The following is a 14,212-nucleotide window of genomic DNA, read 5'->3' as shown; positions in this document are numbered from 1 at the left end:
GATTTTTTTGTCTGGAAGATCTGTCCATTGGTGCCAATGGGGTGTTAAAGTCTCCTACTATGTATTACTGTTGATCTCTCCTTTTATGTCAGTCAATAATTGTTTTATGTATGTAGATGCTCCTATGTTGAGTAAGCCTACATTTACCAGGGTTATGTCCTCTTGATTTATTGAGCTCTTTATCATTATGTAATGGCCTTCTTTATCTCTTATTACAGCCTTTGTTTGAAAGTCTATTTTATCTTATGTAAGTACTATTCCCCTGGATTTTTTTGTTCTAATTTATTTCCATTTTCATGAAATATCTTTTTCCATCCCTCTACTTTCAGTTTGTGGGTGTCATTTTATCTGAAGTGGGTTTCTTGTAGACAGTATATGCATGGGTCTTGTTTTCTTATCCATTTGGCTACCCTATGTCTTTTGATTGGAACATTTAATCCGTTCACATTTGAAGTGATTACTGATGGGTATATAATTACTGCCATTTTATTCTTTATATTTGTTGTTTTCTTTTTTTTTACCTCTTCTTCTTTTACAGAAGTCCCTTTAACATTCCTTGTAACACTGGCTTGTTGGTGTTGAGTTCCTTAAGCTTTTCCCTGTCTGGGAAGCTCTTTATCTCACTTTCCATTTTAATAGAAAATCTTGTTGTGTAGAGTATTCATGGTTGTAGATTCTTGTTTTTCATAACTTTTAATATTCTTGCTAGTCCCTTCTGGCTTGCAGTTGCCATTGAAAACTCAGCAGACATTCTTATGGGGGTATCCTTGTTAGTAACTAGCTGCCTTTCTCTTGCCGCTTTTAAGATTCTCTCTTTGTCTCTGACCTTTCGCATTTTAATTATGATGTGTTTTGGTGGGGCTATGTTTGAATTCTTCTTGTTTGGGACATTTTGTGCTTCCTGAACTCGTATGTCTAATTCCTTTGCCAGGTTAGGAAAGTTTTCTGTCATTGTTTCTTCAAATAGATTCTCAACTCCTAGCTCTCTCTCTTCCTCTTCGGGTACTCCTATGATCTGGATATTTTTACGCTTCATGTTGTCCCTTAAACTATCGTCATTTTTCAAAAATCATTTTTTCTTTTTATTGTTCTGATCGGGTGTATTCTGCTACCTTGTCTTCCAGTTCACTAATTTGATTTTCTGCTCAATCCAATCTACTGTTGAATCCTTATAGTGTATTCTTCATTTCAGGTATTGTATTCTTCATTTTCGTCTGGTTCTTTTTTATGGTTTTTATGTCCTTTTTTATGCTTACTATCTCTCTGTTGAGGTTCTCATTGTGCTCATGCATTCCCCCCCTGATTTTGTTGCGCACCCTTATAACTATTATTTTGAACTCTGTTGCTTCCATTTCATTTAGCTTATTTTCTGGAGTTTTCTCCTGTTGTTTTGTTTGTGGCATGTTTCTTTGTTTTCTCATTTTTATTAGCCTGTCTCTTCATTTCTGTGTGTCAGGAACATTTGTTCCATCTCTCAGCCTTGCACAGATGGCCTAATGTGGAAGATGTCCTTTGTGGCCCCATGGCACACTCTTCCTGCTCTCCTATAATGAGGGATCTGGACATGATCTTTGTGTGGATTGTGTGTGACTTTCTGTTGTCACTAAGCCTTTATTGTTGTTAGTATATCAGTGGATGGGATTAATGCTCAGGATAATTGTGGGAACTTGCTGCACCCACAGAGTATGAGTTGCTGTGTGGAGGCTGACCCCACTGAGTGAGATTCGCCCTAGCAGGCTTCTTTACTTGTTGCAAACAGCCTTTGTGTGTACTGCTAATGGGGTTAGTCCGGATTTGCTTTGTAATGGTCTAGTGCCAGCTTCCAGATGCATTGGTCTTGTGGCCACTTGGGAGGGGCTCCCCAGTAGGCCAAGGTCAGCCACTACCTTTGATTGCTCAGGGCTACCTGATGGGAGCTGTAATGTGATCCGCAGATAGTTGTTGCCTATGCTGAATCTATAGGTGGAAGGGACAATGCTGTAGGCAGTGGTCCAGTTATCCCCCGTTCCTGACCTAGCAATTTAGCAGAGGAACCAGTGCTCCTGACACGGCCTATCAGTTGCCCATAAGTCTGTGAAACTGGAAGAGCCTCTGGGCGATATGCATGTTGGGTAAGACAGGGAACTCGGATCTATTGAGGAAATTTCTCCCTGCCACTGCAGTGTCAGTTTACACATCAGCCCTGTCTCTGTGGTTCCCTGTAGAAGTTTCCAATTATAGCAAGGTCAGCTGCTGCCCACCTCAGTCCTGAATGTGCCACCCCAAGGCAGGGGCAGCTACCTATCAACATGTGGTGGGCACTTTGTATACTGGATGGGTCAGGAGCTCATGGAGTCAAGGGCTGTCAGGCCAATACACACCCTTGTAATCCCCTCGAGAGATATTGTAGATCATACAGGCGGCAGTGGTCTGTCCACACCTGTTTTCCTCCAAAATGTGCTCACTGTGTTACCCAAGGTCCATTGCCCGCACAGAATGCACAACCCCAGAGAAAAGCAGGGCAAGGGAGGGTGCCTGTCAGTGGGCTACCTGTCGCATGGGTTAAGTGAGATCTCAGCGAGACAAGGGACATCAAGCCAAAATAGCCTCAGTTTTGTGCATCGTCTGTGCCCGCATATTTCAACTGTAGTCACAGATAACAGTGAGATCAGCTGCTGTCTGGGGTGGCCCCACAGACACCGTGATCCCCCCATTTGATATTGTAGTTCTTGCAGGCCACAGAGGTCTGCCTGCAACTGATACCCATGCAGTGCCCACCCTATGCTAGCAATGTTAGTTGCCTGTGTGTATTGAGGGACCCAGGGGGAGAAGTAAGGCAATGGCCGTTGCCTGTCAATGGGTCTCCTGGGACAATTTATGGGTTGGGTGGGGCACGGTCTTAGGGAGCCAATCGCCATCAGATCAATACAGCCTCAGTCTTGCTGCAACTTCAGTAACAGCTCGTGCTTTCCCACAAATGTCACAGATCACAGCAAGACCAACTGCTATCTGTGACTGGCCCACAGATCTCCAAGATCCACCCCAGTTCGTGTTAGCAATAGTAATATGCCTGAAAATATCTTCGAAATGCATGTTCACGGTGCTGGCTGCTTGCTGCAAACGTTTAGAACTGAAATGGTGCAGGGCACGGCAGCCACACAGCAACAAAAACCCCAGGCAATCTGCAGGTTGAGTGGGGCAAACTGATCTCCTCAGGCCAGTGTAGCTTCTGAATTGACAGTGTGGGAGAGATCTGCATGGGCAATCTGGCACAGTCCGTGGATTTCCTCATAGGAGGACCTGATTAAGGTACAATGGTGGCTGTCCAATGATAGCTGCCTGTCTAACCCTCGTTCCGACACAAGGAAATGCCGTCTTTCCCTGTGTGAATCTTGAGCGAGTCTCTGACCCACCACTGGTGCCCCAGGTGAGTGTCAGAAGGTGAGGGAGCCTGTGCATGGGTCCATTAAAGGGGCGTCCAAGGTTTCAGTCTCCTTCCATTTCATCCAGATGTCCAGAATCCCCACTGGTTTTTACAGTCAGCATTTTTGGAAACTCCTCTTCCCTGGGCTGGGGAGCACCTGAATGAGGCTAGGACCCCTCTCTCCCTCAGGGGAGCCTCTGCAGCCTCATCTTCCTCCTGATGATCCTCTGCCACCCACGGGGGGGAGTCCAGCAAGATTTGTGATTTTGCCCCTTCTACTGGCTTCGATGTGGCTCCTTTTTTATATTATCAGACATACATGTTATAATCAGCTGGATTTAAGGTGATTCTCCACAATGATTATTTATAATTTGGTTGAAATTTCAAGGCAGACCCGGGAGAAGGTGAACCCTGCTTTTACCTAGTCTGCCATCTTCCTCTCAGGACCCCAATCTGTTGATTAAAAGTTACAACTGATGTCACTTCTGAAAATTCTTCCTATGTGCTCCTCTTGCTCCTGATCTCTCAGATAATCTTTGTTTCTGGGTGTCCCAAGAAGAATGAGCACAGTTTGTGAGTTTTAAGGAATTTCAGCAATTCCTTGTGTCTGGACCAGTAAACAGACAAAAGCTACAGAGCTTGTCAGCTGGCATAGGATCAGGGCTCCTAAGCACAGGCAGGAGAAGGTAGTGAAAATGGATCTTGAGAGCCCTGAAGAAGTACTATATATTGTTACACTAATGGGCATTAAACTATTCAGCATCAAAGATCTCTCTGCCCTTGTTCCTGTTGTTGGGGGAAAAGACTTTCTACCTCTAAAATATCCAGATTCTAGCTGACCTGTGCAATTCTAAATTATGAATGGGAAAGACATGTACAAACATTCAGCCTGGAGAAATAAATGTTCCCTCCATGACACAAACAAAGCTTTTCACTTCTCAAGCCCCACATTCTAAAACTTCCATTCCTCAGACTGCCCTTTAGTCAACTCTCTCAGCAGGAAGCCTGCAAGCTGGGCCTTTCTCCTTCTTTAGAACAGCTTCCAAAAACACAAATTAAACTCACCCAAGCAAAAACAGTTTTTTCATCTGAAGTCTCCCAACCTCTGATCTCTAACACCACTCAACACACCTTCAGACACCAATGTGAAAGTTATGATTCCTTGAAGAGTGAAAGCAGGCCAGGTGTAGATGTAGTCAGAATTTACTCACCAAACCAGAGCCTGTTAGTCATAGAGAAGATCCCTCTCAAGGAGCCAAGTGGAGATAAAAGTTAAATTTTGTGGGGAGGGACGGGAAAGAAAAAGAGAAAATGTGGACCAATGGGAGGGCCCCTGGAAATGACAAGGCCAGATGAGTCTGGGCCAGATAAGCCAGGACTACATTCTTAATCCTGTCTCAGTTCTGCTCTCAGAAGCTGTTCTCACAATTCTTCAAAGTAACTCATCCTTCAGAGAACTGGACTTACCCTGGGTAGTGCAGTTTCACACACATTCACCTGATCTTGTTCCATTATGAATGCGATGTCATGAGGAGGGGTAAAGTACTTCCTTTATAGTGAGGACTCATATGGAAGACTTGCGTGAGTCAGCAACACTGGCAGCTCTCTCTTCTCCTGCAGCTACCAGCTAAGCTAAGAGATCCTGGCTAATTTGGATCCCGTTAGGTCGTGTGAGAGGGAATGTCTAATCAAGTCTGATACTTCAGATGGTCAGATAAACTTTTGGTCACACAGTTAAGCTGACTTTCAAAACCTGGATTCAATGTAGCCAATATGACACTTTTCCTAAATGGGCTGGGAAGATGAAACTGTGTGAAGTGTCATTTCTTGGGCAATATCATCTAATAACATTTAACATATAAGTAAGAAAACAAAAACAATCCCATTTTCAATAGCATCACAAAGAATAAAATACTTAGGAATAAATTTAACCAAGGTAGTAGAAGACCTGTACTCTGAAATCCATAAGATATTGAAGAGAGAAACTGAAGAAGATACAAAGAAATTGAAGGTCATACTGTGCTCATGGGTAGGAAGAATTAACATCCTCATAAGGTCCATACTAACCAAAGCGATCTATAGATTCAATGCAATACTTATCAAAATACCAATGGAATTTTTCACAGAACTAGAATAAATAATCCTAAAATTTATATGGAAGCTTGAAAGATCCCAAATAACTAAAGCAGTCTTTGTTCTTGAGGAAGAACAAAGTTGGAGATATATGTTTCCTGATTTCAAGCCATACTCCAATTTATAGTAATCCAAACAGTATGGCACTAGCACAAAAACAGACACAGATCAATGAAGCAGAATAGAGAGCTTAGAATGAAATCCATGCTTATATGATAACTGAATCTACAACAATGGATGCAAGAATATACATACGACAGGGAACAAAATGGTCTCTTCAAAAAATGGTGTTGGAAAAATTGGACACATGCATGAAAAATAAATGAAAGTAGACCACTTTCTCATATCATGTACAAAAGTAAATTCATACTGGATTAAAGGCTTTGATGTAAGACCTGAAACCATGAAACTAGAAGAAAATATGGATAGTAAACACTTTGACATTAATCTTAGCAATATCTTTGAGATATGTCTCCTCGGGTAAAAGTGAGAAAAGCATAAGTAAACAAATGGATGTACATCAACTAAAAACCTTTTACACAGCAGACGAAACCATCAGCAAAACAAGGCAACATACTTATTGTGAGAAGATGTTTGCAAATGATATATCTGGTACGAGGTTAATAACCAAATAAATAAAGAACTCATACAGCTCGACATAAAAAACTCAAACAGACAATCCAATTTAAAAATAGTCAGAGGACCTGAATAACCATTTCTCCAAAGAAGACATAAGGATGGCAAACAAACACTTGAAAAGATAGATGTTCGACCTCACTAATCGTCGGTGAAATACAAAATAAAACCACAGTGAAATATCACATCACATCTGTCAGAGTGGCTATTATCAAAAAGACAACAAATAAGCGTTGGTGAGGATGTGGAGAAAAGGGAACCTTCATGCACCATTGGTGGAATTGTAAACTAGTACAGCCACTAAGGAAAATATTATGGAGGTTCTTCAAAAACCGAAAAATAACAACTATACAATCCAGCAAAAATAACAACCATACAACCCAGCAATTCTACTTCTGGGTATTTAGTCAAAAAAAAAACAAAAACACTGATTCAAAAAGATATGTACAGCCTCTGTGTTCATCGTAGCATTGTTTATGGTAGCCAAGATATGAAAGCAACTGAAGTGTCTATCGATAGATGAATAGGTATATGTATCAATAGTTATATATATACAACCCAGCCATAAAAAAGAATGAAATCTTGCCATTTGTGATAACTTGAATGGACATAAACAGTATTATGTTAAGTGAAATAAGACAGAGAAAGACAAATGTTATATGATTTCACTTATTAGTGGAACTTAAAAAAAAAAAAAAACAGAAACAGTTATAGATACAGAGAACAAACATAGTTGCCAGAGGGAAAGGGGGTAGCGGGATGAGTGGGAAAAGTGAAGAGGATTAAGAAGTACAAATTTCCACTAATAAAATAAGTTATGGGTTGTAGTGTACAGGATAGGAAATATAGTCAATCATGTCATCATAACTACATACGGAGACAGATAGTTACTAGAATTATGATGGTGATCACTTTGTAAAGTAGGTAAATGTTGAATCACTACATTGCACATCTAAAACTAATATACCATTGTATCTCCACTATAATATAAAATAAACTTAAAATACAATAATCATGTAAAAATATTAATAATAGTTGTTTCTGTTGCCTCCTATTGAGTAGAAAAGTTTCAATTTTTATCTTTTCGGGTTGTTTTATTTTTTGTGTTTCTTTTGTTTTAGATAATAATACAAAGAGAAGACTCACTGAGAATATGTGCATGGTCAAGTCTGGATGCCAGGCACAGGTAAGGATGAAAAGATCATATTAATTACTAGAATAGGGTACTATAACACAGCTCTTCAAAAGCAACAAAGGTACATGTTCACACATTAAGTATAAACTCTCTGTGCATGTTCAGTGGTTAAATTTAGAGTTCAGTATTTTACTACATTGTAATATTCAACCTGCATATAGAGAATATTTTAAGGATTGTATTTAATGGTCTAGCAATATTTATGGTGGTTATATTTAATTTAATGGGACTATTTATTTTGTTTTAATGCTCACTAGCTTCCCACCATCTGGTGTTCTTCCCTTTAGCTCATTTATTGATTAACTGAAATATGTTTATCTAGTTGTCTCAGGATACATATGTAGTATAATGTGTGGAGTGTTATAAATCAAAAGATTTTTCCCCTTGCATGATTATGTTAAAAATTAAAATCATATGTGTTTATCGGGCTTTTTTTTTTTTCCATTTTGAAACTACTACAAATAAAGCTGCTTTGAATACCTACGTGAAAGTATTTATATGAACAATTTTTTTCTTTTGGGTACATACCTAGGAGTATTTTAGTTGGGTCATATACCAGGTGTATGTTAAACAATATTATTTAATCTACAAAACTGTTCTCCAAAGTCTTTCTTCCATTTTGCATCCAATTTGCAGTGTATAAGAGTTCTGGTTCTCCACATCCTTGCTAATATTTGGTATGGCCAGTCTTTTTAATTTTAGCCATTTTAATTGTGATGCTATATCCTTTGCTTTTTGATTTCCCAAATGACCAGTGATGGCATTTTTTCATGTGATTATTGATTATTTGTATACCTTTAATGAAATATCTACTAAAATTTTACATTTATTTTTAATTAGGATTTTATCTTTTTATTATTGAGCTATAAAAGTTTTTCGCGTCTACATACAAATTCAATGTCTGATATATGTGTTGCATGTATTTTCTCTCAGTCTAGAGCTCACATTTTTTATTTTATCAATAGTGTTTTTGAAAGAAAATTTTTTTTTTTTTAATTTTGATGAAGTCCACATATGCAGAGTAGAGATGTTTGAGGATCAGGTGATCAATGGAGTTTTAGGACAGGTTTATCTCACAGGGGCCTAATGCATCCCCTGAAACCTGAAATATTCTGTGGTTATTTCCTCAGTTTCAGAAAATGTAATTAAAATACATACACTGAGCAATGGACAGAATTTCCTCTTGCTTGGGGAGGGTCAGCTTAGCCATTTAGTCAGTTTCTTAAGCTACATTGCCCTCGTAATCAATACCCCTAGGTTTCTTGCCAATATACTCTTCCTCATTTTTGACAACCTCTTGTATATTTTCCTTATATAATTCGTCTAAATCCACATTTCTAAAGGAGAGGGAACCACAGATAAATGTGTTCTTAATCATAATCCATAAAGAATAGCTCTCTGAAGAGGATGAAATAGTATTGATAATTAGAGACATAATCATTTCCTAGAAGCCAAGAAAGTTGAGATGTTTCACGATTCATAAGACACCTGAGATTTTAAAAAATCAAAGCAGAGACTTAGAAAAAAAGAAATAGACTTTCTAAGAATGGAAACATACCTGTTAGAGGGATCCTCAAGACAGATAGGAGGGAAAGAAGAAGAGGAACCGGCATCACATTCTTATCAGTCCCGCAGGTCTCCACCTTACGTACCCATTCTCAGAGAGGCCTTCACTGAACCTAGCATATCGGCTCATAATATTCTCTCTCTTTTATTCTACTACACAGCTCTCTGTATGTCTATTTAATCAATGTCTGGGTTCTCGTTTAATGATAAGCTTCATGCAGAGTTGCAGAGATGGCCAGGCAGTGGTTTTGTTCATCATTTTCTCTTTAGCACAGCATCTGGCAGATAGCTGCCAAAACATTTATTAACGAAAGACTGAATAATCGGTAATTATTAATTTCAACTCTTGGTCAAAAGTCCCTATGTTAGAAGAATGGGAAGAGAAATCACTCAGTGTATCTGGCAGTTAAGGATGAAGAAATGAGAAGGAAAACCATAATCCTCATAAGAGAATAATGCGAATATATAAGGAAGATAACTCTATCAGAGGCTTTCCTCACCAAGGTGAGTTTTCCATGCACCCGTTATATAATAAAGGCAGAATATCAGGCAGACGTTGTAGGGAGAGTTTAGTAAAAGCAGGTAATCATGACAATCAGAAATGAGAACTAAAATATGATTGATAGATTTATTCATGTATAACTTATTCTCTCCATGGAAACTCTGGACTATTTTGCTACTCTATGGCATCTATAAAATGTCGATAACATAGTTTCATAGTGTCACATTTTCCAAAATCCGAGTTGTTCAATCTTTTACAATATTGACTTGTTTTCAGCATAAAATCATTATTCACTCTGTATCAGAGTGCCCAAACAAATAGAATTGTGCGAGAAGCAAAAGGATGATGCTGAAGACCTGTGAAATCTGAGATCAAAGCCTTAGACTTCTAAGGAAATTCAGGAGGCTTCCAAGTAGGAGACAAACAAAGTAGGATGGAAAGTAGAAGGATTGCTGCAAAATAGCCTCTTTCTGCAGGTCACCCATCTGAAAGATCCTTAGTTCCTCTACCTAGGAATTCTTTCTCCCTACAATGAACAAACAACAAAAGTTCAAGAACTGCATTAAAACTAGAAATCTGTTTCATCGGGTGGATGTTCTGCAGTGCTGGGTAAAGAGGGACCATTCTCTTAGATCGGAATTGTTCTTCTGCCCAACACTGAGCAGGTCCAGTTCAGAAGCAATTGCTATATACCAGATAGATTTCAACATGAATTAGATCCAGCCTCCTAACCCATACCAAATTGGTTGATTGCTAAATAAATAATGTTCATGATCTGGGAATATTTTTATCTATGGCTTGTATATTTAATACTAAAATTGCCTGATAGTACAGAAGACCGAAGAGCCTATATGTACATAAACATATTCTGATTTAGGCCACACATGCATAAATCAAAATGGAAAAAATCATCGTGCTTTTAAGAAGCTGTGTACTATTTGGAACCTGAAGATATTAAACTATTGAAGCTCTCACCATTAGTGACAATGAAATAGAAATAGAAAATGTATTGATTTGTTTGGGAGGAACATTGAGAATGCAACTTTTGGATATTAAATACAAAAAAAAAAGAATGCTGAAATAACCAGCAGCATGATAAAGTTCTATAGGATTAGTCTAAAAGAGAGAATTAGAAATAGGAGGGAAGAAGAGAGGGGAGGAGAGAGGTGAGAGAATGGAGGGTAGTAGAGGAGAGAGAAGACAGCAGGGAGAGAGTAAAAGAAGAGTAGGAGAGAGAAATTTAACAGTACCTTAGCAAAACAAATTTCTCGTTTGTTTAATTTTCACTGTTTCCTTTCTTTATTATTAAAAGCAGGTATGCTTGTGAAGAAAACTCTAAAATATGTAGAATTACTTGAAATTCTACCAGTTAATTATAAACATGCAAATTATTTTGGCTTATCTCTTCTAAGTTAATATTTATATCATACATAAAGTTAACAAGGTGATTAAATCAATAGATCCAAGTCCAAACCTTCCCAATCTATACCAGCTTCAGGTATAATCAATATTGAAAGAATCTACAATTCCGACTAATCACTGTTCCAAGCATGTCTCAGCTCGTTACTGTGGTTCAAGTCGAAAATTTATACTAGGATTGAAACATCCGCTCCTTGACCTGGAATGGCTGCTGGGGCTCTGTGGGATGAGAGCATGGAAGACAAGTAATTCAGAAGTTTTCACTATAGGTTATGGACATAAAAATGTCCTTTGGGACTTTCAAGTTTCTTCCTTTATGTCCCCAACTTGCAAGAATTTCTTATTTTCTAACAAACCACCATTTCTAATTACTCTCTTGCCATCGGTCTCATAATAATAGCTGAGACAATCTATAATTTCTCCATCTTATTACTCAAGGCTGTTATATTCCCTAATGATTGTGCCACTTTTTCCCAGCAAATATTATTTACTTGATCTAAAAGTCAGGTTAGCCATTGAACACTTATTTAATATTAAGTTTGGGCTCAGACATGTTTTGCGTCTGTATGTCTCCTCTCACCCTGAAGTTTATAATCTACGTGTATAGATAATACTACCCCCTTTACATAAATATACAAATCATTAAGTTTTAAGTTATACAATGCTAACTGTACAACTACCGAAATTTAGAAAACCAGTAAGTCTCCCATGCTTTCTAACACAATTTCCTTTAAAAAGGAGTTGGAAGATGGCACAATAGACCTGCAAAGTAAAATAGAAACAGATATTTGAAGACATCACAAAGAAAGGTTATATACTGTGTCTAGCCTGGATAAGTATAGAATCATGGAAGACTGGCTTTCTTCTGAGAAAAGAAAAAGCAGCTTTAACAGCTGTCAGCTAACAGCTTGCCTGGCACCAACATCTTGACAATGATGATGCCCACTTAACGTAAACAATTTCACAAAATATGAACATTAGACAAGGTGATTTTGTGTTCATGATGATATAGTGAAATAAAACAAGACCTTTCTATAATCATGTGTGAACAGAGACAAAAACAACAGTACTGTCCTCCCCCCCCGCCCCAGAAAAAAGGTATCCTCCAGTTAATACTATGGCTATTTTATCAAATAAAGCTTTAGGCCTCACTCCATCCCTCCCCACTTTCTCTATGAAAGGTATTAAAACATCTAATAATAGACTTATCCCCTTCTCTTGAAACCACCTGCTTCTAAAAAATTTCCCCGGAACAAGGGCAAATACAATATCAAAACATTCCTCTCACAGTCTTACTAAGCCTCTTAATGTTTCATCACTATGTGTGGTGTCCCTTCTTGTAGTAAGTAATAAATCCCACTATTAGCTAGAGGGCATTGATATTTCCTATGTATGACAGTATCAGTTGGTCCACATGCTTACCAGTAATCGGTATTCTCAGAGCTATTTCTAAATCATACTGCTTCGTTGTAGTTTCAGTTTGCCTTTCCCTGAAGTCACATGATGCTGAGGAATTTTTTATGTGTTTATTTACCATCCATATAGTTTTCTTTAGTGAAGTGCCTGTTCAAAACATTTGCCCATTTTTAAAAACTGAGTCATTTTCTTATTACTGAGTTTTGAGAATTCTTTATATATCCTAGATACAAGTCTTTTTTCATGTACGTGTTTTCAAATATTTTCCCCTAGTCTGTGATTTGTCGTTTTCTTTCCTAATGTCTTTTGAAGAGCAGAAATTCTTGTTTCTTAATGAAGTCCAATTTATCTTTTTAGAGTAGTGCCTTTGTGTCATAGCTAAGAAAACTTCGCATTAGCCAAAGTCACAAAGATTTTCTTTTATATTGTCTAAAAACGTTGTGCTTTGAGATGTTACCTCTAAAATTTATGTTATTTCTTGAGATTATATTAAAATATAACAACGTTCTAGAAAAAAATGCATACGAAATTTACGGTTAATAAATTTTAACAAAGTGCCAACATCAAACATATCAAGAAACAGAATACTACTAGTAATTCAGGAATCATCTCATATCAGTTTCCAGTTACTACTCTACTACCCACAAAAAATAATCACAGTTCTGACTTTTAACACCAGAAACTTTGTTTGCCTACAAGGAAGCAAAGAATTAGCGGCGGACCTGAAACCATTTTTCCCTCTCCGCCTGCGTAGCCTTGGTAAAAGAATGACTATTGTTAATTCTCCTTGTGAACATGATAATGACTAGACATGCTGGTAAAGATAATCACTGGTATTGGTTTATGTCAATCTGATTTGACAAGTTAGCTCTTGTGTTATCACTCCTGTTTTGAACTTAAAGTGTATATATAAGATTTTTCTATCTGGCTCATTTGTTATTTATATGTATAGTTTGTTCATTCTCATTGCTGTACAGTGTTTCACTGTTTAAATACATCACACTGTCTTTACAAATTTTAGTATTAATGTACATTTGAGCTGTATCAATTATTAATTGTTACATATAGTGCTTCTGTGATCATTAATGTATGTATCTTCCGGGGAATTTTTGCAATGCCTTTGTTGGTTATATACCTAGGAGCAGAATTCTGGAGTCATAGGATATGCATGTGACTAGCTTTCTGAAATATTCACAATTTTCTAAAGTGATTTTGCCAATTTATTTTCTCACTAGAAATATATGAGGGTCTTGTTGTTCCAAATATTTGCAGTTACTTAACGTTGCTAATTTTATCCATTCTGGTCAAAATCCATTCTGCTCAGTATATAAAATTGTTTGGTGATTTTTAAATCTATCCTCCTTATGACTAAAAAAGTAGAGCATCTTTTCATGTTAATTAGAAATTTGAAATCCTCCTTTGTGAAATTTCCATACAAGTCCTTTGTTATTTTTCTATATGGTTGTATTACATTTTCTTATCTATTTATAGGAATCCTCTATATATTCTGTGATACAGGTCACTTGGTTTGTCTATCTTTGATGAAAGATGTTCTTAATTTTATTATACACTGAATAATCAATATATTTCCAATATTGTTAGCATGTATATGTACTTGTGTCTTATTTTAGAATCTTTCCCTACTAAAAAGTTATAAAGACAGTCTCTTTTTTCCCAGAAGTTTCATTGTTTTTCCTTTCAATTGTACATTTACAAATTGTTTGGGAAGGATTTTCTGTATGATGTGGTAGAAACATCTTCAAGATTCATTACTTTCTCGTATGGCTCTCCGATTGACTCAACATCTTTCTTTGAAATATCTTTTGTCACTGTAATGCAATATTTTATCTGTCATAATTCAGATCAACAATATATCTGTGGACGTATTTCAGGATTCTCTATTAAGTTTCATTGGATTGAGTTTTTTTCTATAGTTGCACCA

Source organism: Rousettus aegyptiacus, unplaced genomic scaffold (assembly GCF_014176215.1).
Source record: "Rousettus aegyptiacus isolate mRouAeg1 unplaced genomic scaffold, mRouAeg1.p scaffold_m13_p_5, whole genome shotgun sequence".
Lineage (NCBI taxonomy): Eukaryota > Metazoa > Chordata > Mammalia > Chiroptera > Pteropodidae > Rousettus > Rousettus aegyptiacus.
This window is presented reverse-complemented; position numbering follows the sequence as displayed.